At 41.9% G+C, this 20,208-nt stretch overlaps 1 protein-coding gene and 1 pseudogene across 6 annotated transcripts in view; one reads left to right on the top strand and one right to left on the bottom strand.

Annotated features, from left to right (window-relative positions):
* Positions 1-20,208, top strand: part of PTK2 (protein tyrosine kinase 2) — a 362,172-nt gene that overhangs the window by 34,487 nt on the left and 307,477 nt on the right. For all 5 annotated transcript variants that reach the window (XM_026454573.1, XM_026454578.2, XM_026454577.1 and 2 more), the window contains exon 2: positions 9,341-9,432. The gene's annotated coding sequence lies outside the window, so the exon portion shown is untranslated. The remainder of the gene's footprint in view (positions 1-9,340; positions 9,433-20,208) is intronic.
* Positions 7,979-8,584, bottom strand: LOC113224883 (annotated as a pseudogene). Its single transcript, XR_003309473.1, has one exon. The product of XR_003309473.1 is annotated as a protein S100-A10 pseudogene (transcript).

Here is a 20,208-nt window from a genome sequence, read left to right as displayed (position 1 = left end):
TCATAGATACAAATAGATTTCTATTCTTAGTAAAGGTGGATTAAATCATGGAATAAGGAGAGTTAGGATTGAGGAGAGTTAGGATTGAATATGCATTAAGTTGCCTGTTGCTAAAACAGCAAGTGGGCAGTAAGCCTAGTGTTGATAGAATGGAGGCTTGTAACTTGCTTAAATTCTCCTTAAACTACATAGAATAAAACATAAAGCAAAAAGCGATTATCAGAATGTGACTAAGGTATGTGACTCAGTGCTAGTGTATCCATTCATTTATTCATTAAGTCATTCATGCATCATATAAATGTTTATCGATAATCATGTGCTCTACATGCTGTTTTAGATAATGGTGCATACTGTTGGGTATACAATGGTGAACAAAAAGCAGATGTGGGGAGTAACTAGGATGGTTTGTCTTTGCATGTAATGAAGAGAAGAAAGCCACTTCCAAGAATGTCAGAGTAATTCAACAAGTTATGTTTTTTAGGTTTACACTCCTGATAGAAAGGAGGCAGGAAACGCAGAGTGCATGGAAAGAAGAAATGCTTCCAACTGCAACCAACTGGAGCTTTTTAGACCTTTACTTTGGTTTTAATTAATAGTGCTTAAGTTGTTTACCTGGTGTGTAGGTCCTGAGGCTGCAGAACTGAAAGAGATTGTCACTGTCCCAAGAATCTTTTTCTTTTTGAGATGCAGTCTTGCTCTGTCACACAGACTGGAGTTCAATGGTGTGTTCTTGGTCACTGCAACCCCTGCCTCCTGGATTCAAGTGATTCTCCTGTCTCAGCCTCCCAAGTAGCTGGAATTATAGGTGTGTGCCACCATGCCTGGCTAATTTTTGTAGTTTTAGTAGAGACGGGTTTTTGCCATGTTGGCCAGACTGGTCTCGAACTCCTGACCTCAGGTGATCCACCCGCCCCAGCCTACCAAAGTGCTGGAATTACAGTTGTGAGCCACCACGCCTGGCCTAGAATATTGTTGTTTACTTGGAGGAGGAGGAGACTGACAAAAAAGGCAAAATTTTAATGACCACTCTAGTAAGCTTCACCACAAGATTCCTTTGAGGTAATGGTCATGTCTCTGGTACCGTGTGTGTCCAATACCTTGTGCAATGCATGGCTTGTGTCTGTCACTGAATAACCTATATTGAGTGAAGAAATGCTGTGGAGTGCAGGAGAGGGGCATCTAATCTGGGGGGAGACAAAGCAGCTCCCACCACATATACATCCAGTTTAGCCATGGGAAGAAGATCTAGGTAGAAGGAGCAGCAGATGGCAGAGATGTGAGAGAAAGTACAAGTTGCTCTGTAAGCTGACAATAGTTTAGTTTTGCCAGAGTGTAGGATTCTTAGGAGGCAGTGCTGAGAGACATTAGACTGGAGAGTTAGATTTGGCTTGACCAGTAAGGGTCATAATAAAGAGTTTGGATTTTGTTTTCTTTAAAAGTGACAGTGTTTTTTCCTAAACAGTAGAAATCAGGTTTCCTAATGCCCAGGCCGACACTCTTCATATTACATGATGCATGCAATGTCAAAAAAGGATGATTAGGTCTTAGGTTCCATATCCATTCATGATAGCAGGACCATCAAAATTTTGTAAAGCCATTGGTGAACATTCTGTCTTTTGGAGAGAAAGAGGATATAGGATAAATACTTGTTTTCTTGGGAGTAAAGAATATGTAGTTGAAACTCATTAAAGGGCAAGCAAGGTCTGAGTGTTTTTGAATTTTTTTTTTTTCCTGAAATGATGCCAGGAATGTATAGTAGATCTCTGTACATTAATAAATGAAAAAACGTTTGCATTTGCATATACTGTTGCTAGCATTATACTTGGTTCTGAAAAGTGATAAATGAGAAATGGTCTCAGTGGCACATGCCTGTGATCCTAGCACTTTGGGAGGCGGAGAGAGGCCGAGGCGGGTGGATCGCTTGAGTCCAGGAGTTTGAGACCAGCCCGGGCAATATAGCAAGACTCCCGTCTCTACCAGGGAAAAAAAAAAAAATGAACTGGGGCGGAGGGTGGTGCCCACCTGTGGTCCCAACTGCTTGGGAGACTGATGGAGGAGGATTGCATGAGCCTGGGAGGTTGAGGCTGCATTGAGCTATGATTGCACTGCTGCAGTCCAGCCTGGATGAGAGTGAGACCCTATTTTCCAGGAAAAAAAAAAAAAAAATTAGCTGGGCGTGGTGGTGTGGCTGAGGGAGGCTCAGGTGTCTGAGGTTACAGTACAGTGAGCTAGGCTGTCTTCACTGCGCTCCAGCGTGAAAGAGCAAGACCCTGTCTCTTAAAAAACAGGTAAATTATTGATTATGGTTCAGTGGACTGAATCCTGTGGTAGAAACATTCATGTGTAGGGTAGTGCATCCACATCAATCTTGGGTGGGAATAGGGCCATGGAAGGCAGATTTTTGGTTGCACTTGAACTGAACTTTGAAGGATGATTAGGAGTAAGCTGGGTTGGGGAAGGGAAGAACCTTGCAGGCAGAAGGACTGGCATAAGTTAAGGCTTGTTTTTAAGAAATAGCATGACACATTAAGGGAAGTTGAGGTTTTTCAGGATGACCCTACCATAGAAAGGGAATGAGCAAGTGATGGAAAATGAGATAGGAAGCTAGTGGTTTGGTTCTGTTCATTCTCTCTCCTTCTCGCTCTTAACCCCCTAACCCCCAACCCCCGTCAAGTTCTCCTCTTCCCTGTTCCCCCTGGAATATTCTAGTTGGAATGGGATGGTGAGAAATACTGCGATGAGGAAGAGGTAAAGGCTTAGAAGGTATACTTTGATGCCCCAGATAAATGTCAGCAGAATAGGGAACACAGTTGGAAAATTGCTTTTCAAAGCAAAGAATTTCTAATATCCCTGAAAGTAATGAGAGCTATTGAAGACTTTTGAGTGGTTCACATAATTTGTTTTAGGAAAGGTCACTCAGGTAGGTACTGGTGAAGAAGCTGAATTGAAGGGGGCACTATAATAAAGTAGATCAGTTAGGAGGTTTTGTTTTGCTTTTGTTTTTGCAACACCATAACTTGAACTAAATGGTTGGCCATGGGATTGGAGAGCAGGGATTTTAGGGGTGAGAGATCAGTGAGGTGAAGGTGTTAGATTGGGTAACTGGTCATGGTTAAGTACAGGATTTTTGGGGTGAGACACCTGAATTTGATTTTTAGCTTGGCTTTTTATTATTATGTGACTTTGGAAAAATTAGATAACCTTCTAAATCTGAACTTCTGGAAATGTGTAACAGGAATAATTCCTTGAGAGGTTGTTTTGAGGACTGAGTACTCCTAAGACTCTTAGCACAGGGTATAGCTCGTGGAAAGAATTAGTTAAGAGAAGGTGCTATTATAAGCTGTTCATTGTTATAGGGTATATATTTTTGTAGGAGGAAGAACATATATAGGCTGTATTAGAGGGAGAGGCAAGGCCTTAAGGTTCATGCATATTGGTATCAGTGGTCTGTTACAGGGCTCAGGAAACTGTAGCACGTGGGCCAAATCTGCTTTTGTAAATACGTATTTATTGGGATGCATTCAAATTGTTTATTTATTGTCTATGGCTGCTTTTGCACTGCAAAGGGAATACTTAAAGAATAAGGTCCCCAGGAGAGTACTTAAAGGGCAAGCAGAGGAAGCCCAGGTAGGTTGGGTGGGGGGACCTACAAGGGCCAGGAAGTTTGTAGGATTGCCATGAGTGAGAAGTGTTACAAATGCTGGGAAAGGAGGGTGGACATTCTGTGGGTTTTTTTTTTTTTTGACGGAGTCTGGCTCAGTTGCCCAGGCTGGAGTGCAGTGGTGTGATCTTTGCTCACTGCAAGCTCCACCTCCCGGGTTCACACCATTCTCTCGCCTCAGCCTCCCGAGTAGACGGGACTACAGGCGCCCGCCACCACGCCCGGCTAATTTTTTTTTTTTTTCAGTAGAGGCGGAGTTTCACCGTGTTAGGATAGTCTCAATCTCCTGACCTCGTGATCCACCTGCCTCGGCCTCCCAAAGTGCTGGGATTACAGGTGTGAGCCACCGTTCCTGGCCTACTTTTGTTAAAAAAAAATGTGTATGTGTGTAACCACATTCAGGTAAAAAATGATTGCCAGCCTTTTACTCCCTTTCCCATCATCTTCTGTGACAGTCATTTCCATTAAAAAAATAATTTTATTCCATATTAAGTGTCTCTAAACATTAGGATTAACTTTTGTATAGTTTTAAACTTTATAGGAATAGAATTATACTGTATATATTCTTTTGTGACAATTGATCTGTGACAAATTGACACTGTAGAGCAACAGGGAAGAGACACTTTTTCGGTAAATGGTGCTGGGTCATTTGGGTGTCCATATAGGGAAAAATAATAATTTGCTTCACACAATAAAAAATTTCAAGTGGATTTATAGATCTGAAAAGATTAAATAAAACTGGTATAACGGCGTTTAATAGAAATATATTGTGAGCCACATGTGATTTTAAATTTTTCTAGAAGCCAAATTTAAATAGGAAAAACAGATAAATTAATAATATTTTGTATTTAACCCAGTAATGCTCAAAGACATTTTAATTTGCAAGTAATTTAAAAATTATTAGTATATTTTATTTTGGGGGGCAAGGATACCATAGTTTTAGCAATTCAATGTGTGTTTTACACTTAGTCTCAGTTTGGCCTAGTTACGTTTCAAGCGCTCCTTATAGCACGTGGCTAGTGGGTACTGTGTTGGAGAGCATAGTTTTAGAGGATAATGATGGATAACATCTTATTATCTCTGGACACAAAAAGCAACCATAACAGAAAAATCGATGAATTGTGCTACATTAAAGTGAGGACATCATGGTCTTCAAAAGACATTATTAGGCTTCGCGTGGCTTTTGTAATCCTAGAACTTTGGGATGCCACAGCAGGAGGATTGCTTGAGCCTGGGAGTTCGAGACCAGCCTGGATAACATAGTGGGACCCTGTCTCTACAAAAAATTTAAAAAAAGAAATTAGCTGGGTATGGTGGCATGCACTTCCTAGTCCCAGCTACTCAGGAGGCTGAGACAGGATTGCTTGAGCCCAGGAGGTTGATGCTACAGTGAGGCATGATCATACCACTGTATTCTGGCCTGGGTGACAGACACTATCTCAAAAACAAAAAATTATTAGGAGAGTGAAAGGCAAATTACAGAGTGGGAGAAGATATTGGTAAATCTTAGTTCTAACAGAGTTTACATAAAAAATACATAACGTGTCAAGAAAAAGGTAGTTCACTCATTAGCAGGATGGACAAGAGACTTTGAACTGCTATTTCATGAGTGATAGATGAAATAAAATCTATCACTGGATTTGTCTTTTTCTTTTTGTAATTCTGTTTTTGATATTTATATATGAGTTACTTAACGACAGGAAATGCATTAGGTGATTTCATTGTTGTACAAATGTCATAGAGTGTACTCAGCAAATTTAGATGGTAGGCTACTACATGCCTGCACTATAAGGTATAGCCTATTGCTCCTAGACTGCAAAATTGTATAGCATGTTACTGTACTGAATATTGTAGGCAGTTGTAACACAGTGGTAAGTATGTGTGTATCTAAACATAGAAAAGGTACAATAAGGATATGATACAAAAGATTAAAAAATATGCCTGTATAGGGCTCTTACATGCATGAATGGAATGGAGCTTGCAGGACTGAAAGCTGCTCTGGGTGAGTCCAAGTGAGTGTGTGGTGAGTGAATGTGAAGGCCTAGATTATCACTGTACACTACTGTAGATTTTATAAACACTGTACACTTTGGCTACACTGTTCATAAAAATATTTTTCTTCAGTAATAACCGTAGCTTACTATAACTTCATAAACTTTTAAATGCTTTTAAACTTTTGACTCTTTTGTAATAATACTTAGCTTACAACAGAGACACATTGTATGGCAGTACTATATATGTATATATGTATTTCTTTTAATACAGGATCTTGCTCACTATCTCAATTCACTGCAACCTTCCCTTCCCAGGCTCAAGTGATCCTCCCACCTCAGCCTCCCAAGTAGCTAGGACTGCATGCGTGTGCCACCATGCCCAGCTAATTTTTTCTATTTTTTTCTCTAGAGAGGGTTTCACCATGTTGCCCAGGCTAGTCTCAAACTTCTAGATTCAAGCAATCCACCTGCCTCGGCCTCCCAAAGTGCCGGGATTATAGGAGTGAGGCACTGCACCTAGCCACTATTTTCTTTATATCCATATTCTATGAGCTTTTCTGTATTTTAAAAAAATTTTAATTTATCATTTGTTTGTTTTTGAGATGGAGTTTTGCTCTTGTTGCCCAGGCTGGAGTGCAATGGCATGATCTCGGCTCACTGCAACCTCTACTTCCCGGGTTCAAGTGATTCTCCTGCCTCAGCCCCTGAAGTAGCAGGGACTACAGGCATGTGTCACCGTGCCTGGGTAATTTTATATTTTTAGTAGAGACAGGGTTTCTCCATGTTGGTCAGGCTGGCCTTGAACTTCTGACCTCAGGTGATCTGCCCACCTCAGCCTCCCAAAGTGCCAGTATTACAGGTGTGAGCCACGGTGCCTGGCCTAATTTATCGGTTTTTTTTTTTTTTGAGACGGAGTCTCGGTCTGTCGCCCAGGCTGGAGTTCAGTGGCGCCATCTCGGCTCACTACAAGCTCCGCCTCCCGGGTTCCCGCCATTCTTCTGCCTCAGCCTCCTGAGTAGCTGGGACTACAGGTGCCCGCCACCTCGCCCGGCTAATTTTTTGTATTTTTATCGTTTTTAAACTTTTTTGTTAAAATGAAGACACAAATACACACATTAGGGTAGACCCACCCAAGGTCAGGATCATCAATATCAATATCTTTCACCTTCGTATCTTGTCCCACTGGAAAGTCTTTAGGGGCAATAATACATATGGAACTGTCATCTCCTAGGTTAACAGTGCCTTCTGGAATACCTCCCGAAGGACCTGCCTGAGCCGTTTTACAGTTGTCGTCGTTGTTTTTAGATAAGTAGCGTGTACTCTACAATGATAATTAAAAGTGCACAGTAAATAAATAAGTCAGTAGCATAGTTGTATATCAAGTATTATGTACTGTACGTAATCGTATGTGCTAGACTTTTAAACGACTGGCAGCACAGTAGGTCTGTTTTCCCCAGCTTCACTAAAACACATGAGTAATGTGTTGTTTCCCCCAAGTGGCTTTTTTATTCCTTCCCCCCTTCCCCGCCCTCCCGTGTTTTCTATCTATTGTGTTACAGAATTTTCTCACGTGTCTGGTATTCATTTCCTTGTGGTGAATCAAAAAAATTCTTTGGAAGCTTTAGTAAGTGGGTTCAGCCTTTTGACTCTTGACTTTTGTATCAGGATATTCTGGATGACCCATTTGTTGGGAAATCCCCAGTGTTGGTATCTTTAGATCTTTCTTCTTAGACTTATCAGGTTCCTGCAGGGTAAAGACCTGACTGTCTGAAGTTTGGCAGGAGAGTGCATAGGGGGTGGTGGAGGAGCTGAAATGTGTGTTCAGTGACTAGATCGACCTCTGTTTTGTACAGTTGGGCAGGGTGGCTTTTGTCTAAGGATGCTCTCCTTTTCCAGAGAGCCCCCAGTCTTCTGTCATGGTTGGGGAGTCCCATGCAGGCATGGTGTTGAGGCTTTAGCTGCAACATAAATAGTCTTCACCCAGCCTTCACCATCCTTTATGCCTCCTCCTTCTTTACCCCTTGTTCTGTCTGCATTTAGTGCTGCCAGTTCTGAACCTTCTCCCGACATGGCTGTGGAAATGGAATTGGTTCTTAGTGTTTTTGGCTGCTGCCTTGGTCTGGCTGCATTGGGCCTGCTGAGTCATTTGCTATGCTTCCAATCTTTTATAGTTTGTTTCCTCCAAGTTTTTCTGTTTTCTTGTTTGTTTGGTTTCTGTCTTCAGTGTTAGAGGCTTTTCTTATAGCTTCAAAAATTGTTACTTTTTCTTTCATTTCTCCCTGGCCCGTGGGTTTGGTTTTTATTTTTATTTTTTTTCAAATTCGGAACTAAAAAAGAACTTTATTTATTGAGGGCAAGGGGATGCAAACAATACAAAAATCAAAAGCTTATCTGGTATTTAACTTTCCTTTCTCAGCTTGTCAAATGGGAGTTAGATTTTATTTTTACATTTGCTAAGGGTTCTGATCTGCTCATGAAATCCTTCTATGGGGGAAGCTGTGGGGCAGATTCCTTAAGCGACCCTTTGGGACAACTCTTAACAGGGAGGAGGGAATTGCTCGTTTCTGCCTACTTCTTTCCCTTCTGCTTCATGTGTACTACGAAATAGTCATTGCATGCAATGGTGAGGCCCGCAATTAGGGAAAAGAAGCTCTGGAAGCCCACTTTGCCATCTCTGCACTGGTCCAGGTCCTTCATTATTTTGTCCACGGCAAGAGGGTCTTTCTGATTTTCCAAAAATCCAGGGAACTCCTTTTCCATGAGTACTCTCAGGTCCTCCTTTGTTAAGTAGCCTTTATCCCCCGCGAATTTGTGAAATGTAAACATCATGGTTTCCATGGCGTGCCCCATTTGAGACGGCATTTTGGTGTGGTCTGTTGAAGCCTTGGCCGAGGCGCGGCGGACGCTGGGCGAGCTGGACGCGGGGCGGCGAGGCCGGGTTTGGTTTTTAAATTTATCTTTTTAATATGTCTGTATTAGTTTGTTCTCATACTGCTAATAAAGACATACTTGGGACTGGGTAATTTATAAAGGAAAGAGATTTAATTGACTTCACAGTCCCACATGGCTGGGGAGGCCTTACAATCATGGCAGAAAGTGAAGGGGAAGCAAGACATGTCTTACACACGGCAGCAGGCAAGAGAGAGTGTGTGCAGGGGAACTCCCCTTTATAAAACCCTCAGATCTTGTGAGACTTACTCGCTATCATGAGAAGAGCATGGGAAAGACCTGCTCCCATGATTCAGTTACCTCCCACCAGGTCCCTCCCACAACACATGGGAATTGTGGGAGCTACGATTCAAGATTTGAGTGGGGACACAGCCAAACCATATCTGTCTCTTTTGTGTAATTTTAGCGGAAGTGAAGTAGATATATATATTCTGTTTACCATCTTCCTTTGAATTTGTTAGCTAACTTTGTCAGATTAATTATGCCTGTTGATGTTTTAATGGTTTTTAGTTATTTCATGTATATTTCCTTCAACTAAAATATGGATTTGAAGACAGGGCTTTTCCAAATTTGTTATTCTTCATTCAAGGTCCAGTACAGTATGTATGGTAAGCAGTGAAGAAGCTGACTGTAAGGTGGACAATACAGTAAAGCCTTGAAAAAAACTAGTGAAATAATGATGTTTTTTTAATATATATGTAAATATATTATTATGTGTATATATCTTGTCTTTCAGGTTCTGTTTGCAATGGAAAGAGGAAAGAGAAATTAGAAGTTTTTTTTAAATTGTCATTTGATTTCTTCAGAGTTATTGTGGCCTTCTGAACTGTGAGTATAATTCTCTTGCTATACTTGTGTCTTGAGATTTTTGGTTTTGTTTTTTCTTTTGTCTGTCTTAGTGTCTCTTTGTCGTACAATGGAAATAAACATGAGTAAAAAGGTAGTTGATTTTGCAGAGTGGGTGAGGGAAGAAATAGAAATCGTTCAGTGCCTATTATGTGTAGATATTTTATATATTTTTTTCTGAGGTAGTATAATAATGGTTAATAATAACGTGCTTAGAATAGTGTCTGGTACATTATAAACACTCTAAGTTACAATTACTAATTGAATCCTCACAATAACTTTATAAGTAAGATTTACTGTTCTTCCCTATTTCACATTCCCATAAACCGAAATACAGAGAGGTTAGAGGTTACTAAGTTAGGGCCGGACACAGTGGCTCACGCTTGTAATCCCAGCACTCTGGGAGGCTGAGACAGGAGGATTGCTTGAGTTCAGGAGTTTGAGACCAAGTGGTTGGGTGCGGTGTTTCACGCCTGTAATCGCAGCACTTTGAGGGTCTGAGGCAGATGGATCACTTGAGGTCAGGAGTTCGAGACCAGCCTGGCCAACATGGCGAAACCCCATCTCTGCTAAACATACAAAAATTAGCCAGACGTGGTGTTGCACCCAGCTGTTGTAATCCCAGCTACTTGGGAGGCTGAGGCAGGAGAATTCCTTGAACCTCCATAGGAGGAAGTGGAGGTTACAGTGAGCTGAGATTGCGCCACCGCACTCCATCCAGAGCAAGACTCTGTCTCAAAAAAAAAAAAAATTTGAGACCAGCCTGGGTAACAAGACCTTGTCTCTCTGAAAAAGACAAAAAAAACAAAAAGCAAAAACCAAAAATTGTCAGGTGTGGTGATGCATGCCTGGATCACAGGAATTTGAGGCTGCAGTGAGCCAGGATCGTGCCACTGTACTCCAGGCTGTGTGACAGAGCAAGAGTCCGTCTCAGAAAAAGAGATTACTAAATTAGTAAATGGCAAATCTGGGATTCAGACTCATTCTGGCTTCACAGTGTTGTGCTCTTGACTGGTAGAGCAGTTCCCTCCCCCAAGTGTGTGGTTTTGCTTTTTGTAGTTTGTTACCCAATGTTAGCTGCAGTCCAAAAATACTAACTAGAAGATTCCAGAAGTAAACAATTTATAAGTTTTAAATTGTGCACTATTCTGAGTAGCCTGATGAAATTTCGTGCATCCTGATCTGTCCTGCCCTGTCCTGCCCTGTCCCACCTGGGATGTGAATTGTGCCTTTGTCCAGCATGTTCACCACACGGTGTATGCTACACCTGTTAGTCACTTAGTAGCCATCTCAGTTAGGTCAGCTGTCAAGGAATGACAGTGCTTGTGTTCAAGTAACCTTTAGTTTATTTCATCATGGCCCCCAAATGGAGGGGTAGTAGTGATGCTGGCATATTGTTATAATTGTTCTATTTTATTACGTTATTCTTGTTAATCTCTTACAGTCCCTAATTTATAAATTAAGCCATATTGTAGGTATGTATGTATAGGAAAAACGTAGTATATATAGCACCAAGTACCCCCTGCAGATAAGTGGGGATAGCTGTATCTTATTCTCATGGATTCTGGATTCAGATATTGGTTTAGCTAGGTATTATATTTCCTAACTCCTTGATCTTAAATTATTTAATCTATTGAAAGTTTTTAAAAAAATCTGACAAAGGGGGTTGTTATAGAATCTCCCTTATGGGGTTATTACGAAGATGCTGTGAGATATGCGTAAGGTGTTCACTCAAAGTTGTTAGCAATGATTATTTGGTGCCATTTTTCTCATTTTAATGAGCAGAAAACTGAGCTCTGGAGAGATTATATGACTTGTAATTTGTCAGTTTGTAACTTGTAGATCTTGGTGCATGTTTCACAGTTTAGAAATAATACAATTGACGGTAATCCTACTTTGTCTTGTTTCCAAAGATTGCTCTTTCTTCTAAGTCTGGTGGTAAATTGAGGACAGATATGTTCATAGAATATTTATAAATCTCTTTTGTGGGCATTTTGTTTTGTGTTGTTACGGTAAATATCTCATAAACTTGGACTTCATGGAGTCAGAATTCATGATAATTTATAGCTGTGTTGAATTTGACTTTCGCAAGTGTTTTTGGAGTACGGACCTAGGATTATTTTTTAATTTCCATATGAGTGTCAGTGCATGCCTTTCTTTGTTCTCTTTTCTCTCCCAAATCTCTTTCTAGGTATTAGTGAAGGGAAGTTAGGTCATACAGTTTCCGTTTCTTTGCAAGGCCTAGAAGTCTTGGTCCTGTGTTCCCCTGTCCTTCATGGGCTAAGGAAGAGGAGCCTACTCTGTCCCTTGTGCTGTGTCAGATGTGATTATGTCACAGTGTGAGAAGGTCACAGCCCCTCTGTTTGTGTCCTCCTATTTCCGTCCCCCTGTCCATATTGTACCTTTCTTCCTATAACAGTGCATTCTGTTTATTTGGGTGCGAGTCTGTGTGTGAGGGCAGTTTTTGTTATTTCATCTCTGCTTAACCGGCAGTTAACTTTCACTAAATGCTGAATTAGGACTGTCTAATGCTTGTCACAAAATAAGTTCTCTTTTCTTAGTAGATCTGAGCAAAAGAAAGAATACCAAATGTAACTTTTCAGCAACATTAGCTGTAAAAATATTTCCTCTTGGTATAGCACAAGACAGTTTCATAGCAGAAATGCAAAACTTATATTCTTAGTGTAATGTGCTGGAAAACGAAAGCCTAAAGAGAGTTGAGATGACAAACCAGCTCTTTGTGACCCAAGAGCCAGCTTACTGGCTCATTGGAACTTTAAGAAAAAAAAAATTTTTTTTAAATTTTTCTTTACAGGTAGGGTCTTGCTCCATCACCCAGGCTGGAGTGCAGTGGTGTGATCATAGCTCACTGCAGCTTCTGAACTCCTGGGCTCAAATGATTCGCCCATTTCAGTCTCTCAGGTAGCTGGGAATATAGGCACATGCTACCGTGCCTGACTAATTCAAAAAATTTTTTTGTAGAGATGAGTCTTCCTTTGTTTCCCGAGCTGTTCTCAAACTCCTGGCTTCAAGTGATTCTCCCACCTCAGCCTTCCAGAGTGCTGGGATTATAGGCATAAGCCACCGTTCCTGGCCTCATTGGAACTTTTTAGCTATAGGACAATATCTACCCATCCTGATTTGTCTTTTTAAAATCACTTGAAAATATGTAAACCCAGGGAAATAGCCTCATAACCAGTGTTCCTGTAATTCCCCCCTCCCCCGCAAATTCTGGACAGATGGTCAGGCCATATGTGTAAGTCTGACTTCCAGTCCATTGAATTTCATGATGTAATGCTGAGATATAGGTCCCTTATTTCACTGAGTTCCCTGTCATAAGTCCCTTGGGCCATTTGAGCTCCTGCAGTACGGGTCTGGTTCCGAAGCAGCTAGCTTTGGCAGAGTTGGTTCTTGGTCCTTGCCTTGTTTTTAAGTGACACATTGGAAGACAGAAATTTGGGAAGGAGGTGTTTTAGAACCAGAATTCTAGGCAAGCGAAGGAAAGTCTGGGAGGAGTTGAGTTGCTGGGATATATATGGAGATGATTTTCAGGGTGAATGTGGTGTGGGACGGTGGGGGACAGAAAGGAAGGCCTCCCTGAGCCCCTTCTGCAGAATCCCGTATTTGTGAATAAAAGCATCTTTTATAGCGTGTGGGCAGATGAGCACAGCTGAGATAGATTGGACTCTGAGCTTCTGGGAGTGTTGACTCAAAAAACTACTTTTTTTTATTATTTATATTATTAGGTACCTCCTGATATGTAGTGGTCCCTCCATATCTGTGGGGAGTGGTTCCAGGATTCCCCCAAGATACCAAAATCTGTGGAGCCTGTCTCTTACATAATATGGTGTAATATTTGCATATAACCTATGCATGTCCTCTCATATACAATTGCCCCTGAACAGTGCGGAGTGAGGAGTGCCCATCTCCTTTGCAGTTGAAAATTTGTGTATAACTTTTGACTCCCCAAACCTTAACTACTAATAGTGTCACAGGATCCTTGAGGTGTCGCTTCACCAGCCAGAAATCACGTTGGCCGGTGGCACCTTCTGCCTGAGTACTGCCCATGCCCACTGGGCTTGTTCTGCCCACTCAGCTTGGCATGCTGTGCTTGGCTCACACTACAAGCCTGGATCCCACACCTGCCAAGGGCGAGCCAGGTGCGGAGTTGTGAGGGGTGTGTGGGTGTGTGAGCGTGTGGTCCGGCCACCTTGCACAGCCAGCTGCTGTAGCAGGGTGGACAGCTCCAGGCACTGGCACAGGTGCCGGTTATGTGCAAGGCTACAGCTGGACCAGATGTCCTGCATTAAGCTTCTGCTGTGGGAACCTGCATCTGGATGAGGGGAACAAGGTGGCACCAGAAGAGTGGAGATGTCAGGAACTGTAAAGCCCCAAAGAGGGTGTCATAGCCCTGGCTCGGGGGTTCTCTTCTGCTCGTTGCTCGCAACATGGCAAGCAGGAGGCCGTGTTTCAGTGCTGTTTGTGTTTTAGCTCTTTCAGTTCCTCCATTCGGCAGGTCCCGAGTTCTTATCCGGTGTCCAGGAAGAATGAGGTACACGGAAAACTGGAGGGTGAGCAAGGCAGAGAGGGGCTTTACTGAGTGGCAGAACAGCTCTCAGGAGACCCGAAGTGGCTGGCTCCTTTCCACAGGCAGGTCATCCCAATGATTGTCCAGATCTCAGCAGAGAGGAGACTCGCAGTGGGTAGCTCCTTTCCACAGGCAGGTCGTCCTGGTGAGTTGAAGGCACCCAAAGTGGGTAGCTTCTTCCTGCAGCTGGTAGTCCTAACATCTCTGTGAGTCTGGCTGAGTCTGGGGCTTTTATGGGCTCAGAAGGGAGGAAGTGCCATGGGCGGACCCATAAAAAGCTCTGGAGGTTCTTACTCCAGGCCACGGACTCCACCCAGAACTGGTGGCCTGGCCCCTGGGCTTCAAGGCTTCAAGGCCCCCTGGCTTGAAGGTGGAATTTCACAGGGGACCTGCCCCTTTCTACCCAGGAGCCTTTCTGCCTTCTCCCACCATCAGCATGCCATCCATGGCACCTAGGCTGTTCGTAACGAGGTGTGCCTGCAGGCCTATGCTGAGCCACTCTCAACTCCCTCTTGGCCTCCCTCCCATGCTTGTTGGTGCCCAAAGTCTGGAGTGGGCCAAGGTGGCAGGGGGCTGGTGTGTCAGCGCTGCCTTGAGCATGCTCACACTCAGCCAGGTTGTGACAGACTCAGGCTCAGCCACAACTTTGCTCTGCCCCGGAGTGGGCTGGGGAGAGGCCAGGAGCCTGTGAGGGCAGGGGGGCTTCCCGGACCCCTAAGAACGCAGGGATGCCCAGGTCTGGAGCCGAGGCTAGGAGGCTGCAGCTGTACCTGGGAATGTGGGGCTCCCCTCTACCAACTCAATAGGGGGCTGGGATTCCCACCTGTTCCCAGCTCTTGCTGGCCCTACTGCAGCCTGTGTCTTGGCAACAGCCCCTCCAGATTGGCTTCTGCTGCCATCAGTACTGTAGACTGGAAGCCTTATTGAGAATATAAACAGTAGATTAACACATGTTTTGTATGTTATATGTATTACATACTGTATTTTTACAATAAACTAGAGAAAAGAAAATATTAAAATCATAAGGAAGATAAAATATACTTATTCATCAAACGGAAGTGGATTGTCATAAAGATCTTCATTCTCATTGTCTTCATGTTGAGTAGGCTGAGGAGGAGGAGGAAGAAGAGGGATTGGTCTTGCTGTCTTGGATGGCAGAGGTGGAAGGGGAGGCAGGAGAGGCAGGCACACTCAGTGTAACTATTATTGAAAAAAATCTCTCTATACGTGGACTTGCACCATTCAAATCCATGTTGTTCAAGGGTCAACTGTACTTTAAATCATCTCTAGATGGCTTATAATGCCAAATACAGTGTAAATCCTTTGCAAATAGTTGTTATACTGTATTATTTGGGGGATAATGACAAGAAAAACATCAGTACATGCTCAGTATAGATACAACCATTGGTTTTGTTTTTCCTCAAATATTTTAGATCCATGGTTGGTTGAATCTGGATGTGGAACCCACTGACATGGATGGCTGACTGTATTGTATGTTAAACTTTTATCATTTGTGACTTCTCTGTTTGGAATGACCTGTTGATTTTCTGATTTGGGATATAAAGGTTTAGCTTATTTATGTTATTCCCCATATCTCTTCCTGCATTACTTATTGGTAAACAGTTTGTATGTGTATTTTTCTTTTAGAATTCTTCTATTGTAGTTTTAACAATGTCTTTGCTTAGTTTATTGATTTATGTCAATATCTTGATTCCTTTGTAAGATAAAGATAGTATTGCCGTAAATATTGACCCTTCCCCCCAGTTCCAGCATGTCTCCCTGTTCTGCCTCATATTTTATGTTTTTGTTGCTATTTTTATTTTGGGATTTTTACATCTGCATTTTATCTGCAACTCCAAGTGTTCTGGGGACTGCTCATGGGTTGAACTCTAAAACTAGTTTATTATTTTTAATTTTAAGTTTTCTTGAGCTTTCCTAGCTTAGCTTTCTTTCAAGCTTGGTTTTTCTCTTTGTTTTCTCTGGTATTTATTTCTTTTTCATGACGGTAGTATTCCCTGTATGTCTGATGATCCTTTATTGTCTGTAAGTGTATAGGGAAGCAGGACTAGCTACTTTTCTGAGTTAGATTTAGCCCCTGATGGGAATTCAGAACGGAAGTACTTTGCTTCAGAATGCTTTTAGTCTGTGGGCCCCTAAATAACAAAATAAAGGAGAGTGTTACTGTAAGGCTGTTAACACCTATACTGGAAACCTTTGCTTTATTTTCTAGAGACATAGCCCCTTGGGATTTTTTAAAAATTAAAAAAAAAATTTTTTTTTTTTTTGGTCTGAGGGTAAATGCTGAGTTAGCCTGGGCACAACTAGTCAGTTAAACCCTCTGTTTTCACCCCTGGCTATTAGCATCAGCCCTCACCAATACCTCATGGCCAGACCCAAAGCCTCATCAAGATTCACTTGAGTTTTGTCTCTGTTTTACACATCACTGTGCATGTAGCTCCTCTTTAATAGCTAGATATTTGTTGAATTCTCATCTTTTGGTGGCTCTTCCCTTCCTCTTATTTACCTTTTTAAAAAAAAAAAAAACAAAAAAACAAAAACTTGAATACTTCAGTTTCATTGAAGTCTTCACAGGAATAGAACTCATTACTCCACCACCTTGAACTTGAAACCACTGAGGATTTTAGGAGGTGGGGTGCCATGCTGATCTGTAAGGTGAGGATTTTAAGAGGTGGAGTGATATGTTGGTTTACTGTGTGCCTAGTTTTAGAGTTAGATGAGCCCGAGTTCACACTTTGGTGCTGCCACTTTTAGCTGTGGAACTTTGGTCAAAACGTTTTATTTTTCTTTTCCTCAGTTTCCTCATTTATTGAACAAATATTTATTGAGACATTGTTTGTAGCAAGGTGATGTGGGGACAGTTGAGGTAGTTCTTTTATAATGCTTCTGTATTTCTCTAAAGTAGGATTTGAAGTCGTCATCTAAGAATGAGTAGAAAAAGCAGTGCTGGGGTTGATTTGATGATAGTGGAGGAGGTTTGAAATAGGGGTAGTGAAGAAGAGGAGAGAGCCAAGCAAGGATGGAGAAGGCTTGCCTAGGAATGTTGTGGTTCAACTGAGATTGGTGACAGTTAAATTAGAATGTACCAATTTTTTTAGTTAATGGCGTTTTTGTCTGATACTAGCTCCTAGCAGTCCAGGTATAGTCTGGTATAAGTTGTCCTTATATTTGTATTGAATCATGAAATGGATTTTTCTCCAGGCTTGTTTATTGGAAGGACGGTGGGAGTTGGTAATACTGGTAAAGGATTAGTTTAAACTATGACTTTACAATTCAGGAAATGTTTGTTGAGCTTCTACTAAGTGCTTGGCATGGTTTTCATTGCTTTAGATAGATATATCAGTAGACCAAACAGAGTCTGTATAGTGTAGGGAAGCAGATAATAAAAAAAAATAAGCAAATAAGTACATCATGTGATGTACTGGAAGGTGGGACATGAGATGAGAAAAAAGTAATGCCATAGTGTCAGTGAATTTGAGGTCTAAATAGGATAGTCTTAATAAGCCTCATTGCAAAAGTGAGCTTTGAGCTAAATACAAAGGAGATGGGTGTATTCATGCAGGAAACCGCAAGCTCCTGTCTGGTCTTCCATCTGCTTCCCAGAAGCAATGGAAATAATCTGTTGTAGGTGTTGATTTTAGCATTTACATCCTTGTTTCCTAATAGTATTTGTGTACTAGTCGTTGCTCCATTAATTTTAGGAAACGTTATATGCTGAACTCCTATCATGGTAGGTGGGGATTTTCTCTCTCTTACGTGGTCTTTCCTCTCCCCCATCTTCCTCATGTAGTTCTAGAACAGTTTTTATTTAGATCCGTATTTTCGTTTTTAATTATTTTGACTTTTAAATATAACTCAGTATTAAGCCAATTAAAGTAGTGTGGTTACATTTCTTGTTCAGCTTTGTTTTTCTTGTTTTCTTGGACTGAAAATTGCAGTTGTCCCTCTTGTTTGCTTAATATTCTTCTTTTTTGAGACAGAGTCTCACTCTGTCGCCCAGGCTGGGGTGCAGTGGCCGGATCTCAGCTCACTGCAAGTTCCGCCTCCCAGGTTTACACCATTCTTCTGCCTCAGCCTCCCGAGTAGCTGGGACTACAGGCGCCCGCCACCTCGCCCAGCTAGTTTTTTGTATTTTTAGTAGAGACGGGGTTTCACCGTGTTAGCCAGGATGGTCTCGATCTCCTGACCTTGTGATCCGCCCGTCTCGGCCTCCCAAAGTGCTGGGATTACAGGCTTGAGCCGCCGCGCCCGGCCAGTTTGCTTAATGTTCTTAGGTCTGGCTAAGATTTCCCACTCTGACAGCTCTGTAAGTAAAGCCTCTCAATTCATTTCCATGCAGTCAAGTGTATTCATTTTGTCTTCACCCCCGAGACACACCTCTTCTGGAGCTTTCCTTCTCCTTTTCCCTGCTTCAGTCTAGAGAGGTTGCTTTCTAGACCTGCTACAAATGGTACCAGGGTGGAGAAACCTGTGGTACTAGCAAAAATAAGGCGAGAACAGGTAAGACAGGTAAGTAGAAAATACTGATTGAAAAAACTGATGGGAAGGACAGAGGCGGAATGGAGATGATTTCTTCCTAGGGAAGCGTATTAAGGAGAAGCTGTAGTTGAAGAAGGTCATTCTAGGTAGTAAAAATGGTGCCAAAAAAAGAAAAACGTGGAGATGGAAGTGATCTGTTATTTTTTGGTGACTTGAAAAGCCTGTTTGGTGTTACCTTGTTAGATTATGTGTTTATTAACTTACTGACTTTGCCCTGAAGAGCTTTAAAAAAAGTTTAAATGGGAATTGTGACAATCAGGCCCTGAAGAGCTTTAAAAAAGTTTAAATGGGAATTGTGACAATCAGAATGTTAAACACAGTATATTTTTTGTTTCATTTTTTTGAGAAATAAAGGTCTCATTTTGTCACCCAGGCTGTAGTACAGTGAATGGCATGTTCACAGCTTACTGTGACCTTGAGCTCCTGGGTTCAGATGGTCCTTCTTCAGCCTCCCAAGGAGCTGAGACCACAGGCGTGAACGATTGCGCCTGGCTAATTTCTAAAATTTTTTGAGGAGGAAGGCTCTCACTATGCTGCCCAGGCTAATCTCAAACTCCTGGGCTCAAGCGATCCTCCTGCCTTGGCATCCCAGAGTGCTGGGATTATAGGCATGAGCCAGTGTCCGGCCTTGATGGTAAATTATTAATGTCCTAAAATCTGAACATAGGGTATATCAGGAACACTTGAATTCAAGTGATAACCTTAAGCTGTTGATTTTATGTATTGATTTACAGAAAAATCTTTATACATTGGTTACAAAAACTTAATAATCTTGGCATCTAACTATCCAAGCCAATTCATGAGTGCAGGAATGAATGCTGTAGTACCACTTCAGTTTTCAGGCAAGAACAAGGTGATGACAACGGGAAATTGAAGAAGCTGCTCCGTGTTTGGCCAAATTGGGGAGAGGACAAGCAGAGAAGTTGGAAAAATGTCATTGAGGGATGTAAACACAACTTTCATCTGTATGACATAGCTATATAGAGAAAATTAAGCCATCAATAATGAGATACTGAAAAACCAAGAGATTAGTTCCTTTCTAAAAGAAGCATTGCTCAGTTTGAAATGCTGAGGCAAAATGCTAAGAAATAAGGTTCATAAGTGGCCTTCATGATTGCAAACTCTAGGGTACTTTTTGTGTAAATGCATGGGACTTCTCATGGATGGTCAGGCCCTTATGTTCAGTGGGTGCACTGTGTACAGATATGACTTGCCGTCTGAAGCTTTGGCTTTTTACTCAGTTTTGTGAAGAGCACATCTTTCTCGTCTCTATTTACACTTGTGATTCAGGAGTCGTGGCTGAAAGAAATAGTCCTAAATCATAATAGCTGTCATGTGTCAATCATTGTGTTAATTCAAATCTTAATTCTTTACAGCAACTCAGTAAGGTTTTGGTTACTATTCTCATTTTACAGATGAGAAACTGGGCTTAGAAAAGTTAAGAAAACAGTCCAAGATTCCTTGTGGCAATATCAAGTTCTCCATTTCCTTACAGTAAAGCTTAGCCCTTAAGCTTAACCACAGTGCACAGTTGGGGGTCATACATTTAACAGAGAGAAGAATAGTGCCACCTACTGAATTGCCAGTGACCCTTCCCCCTCTAGTATTGTACT

The sequence above is a fragment of the Piliocolobus tephrosceles genome, chromosome 7 (genome assembly GCF_002776525.5).
Source record: "Piliocolobus tephrosceles isolate RC106 chromosome 7, ASM277652v3, whole genome shotgun sequence".
NCBI classification, from domain to species: Eukaryota; Metazoa; Chordata; class Mammalia; order Primates; family Cercopithecidae; genus Piliocolobus; species Piliocolobus tephrosceles.
Note: the sequence above shows the minus strand (reverse complement) of the source record. Positions and strands in the feature narration are given on the sequence as shown.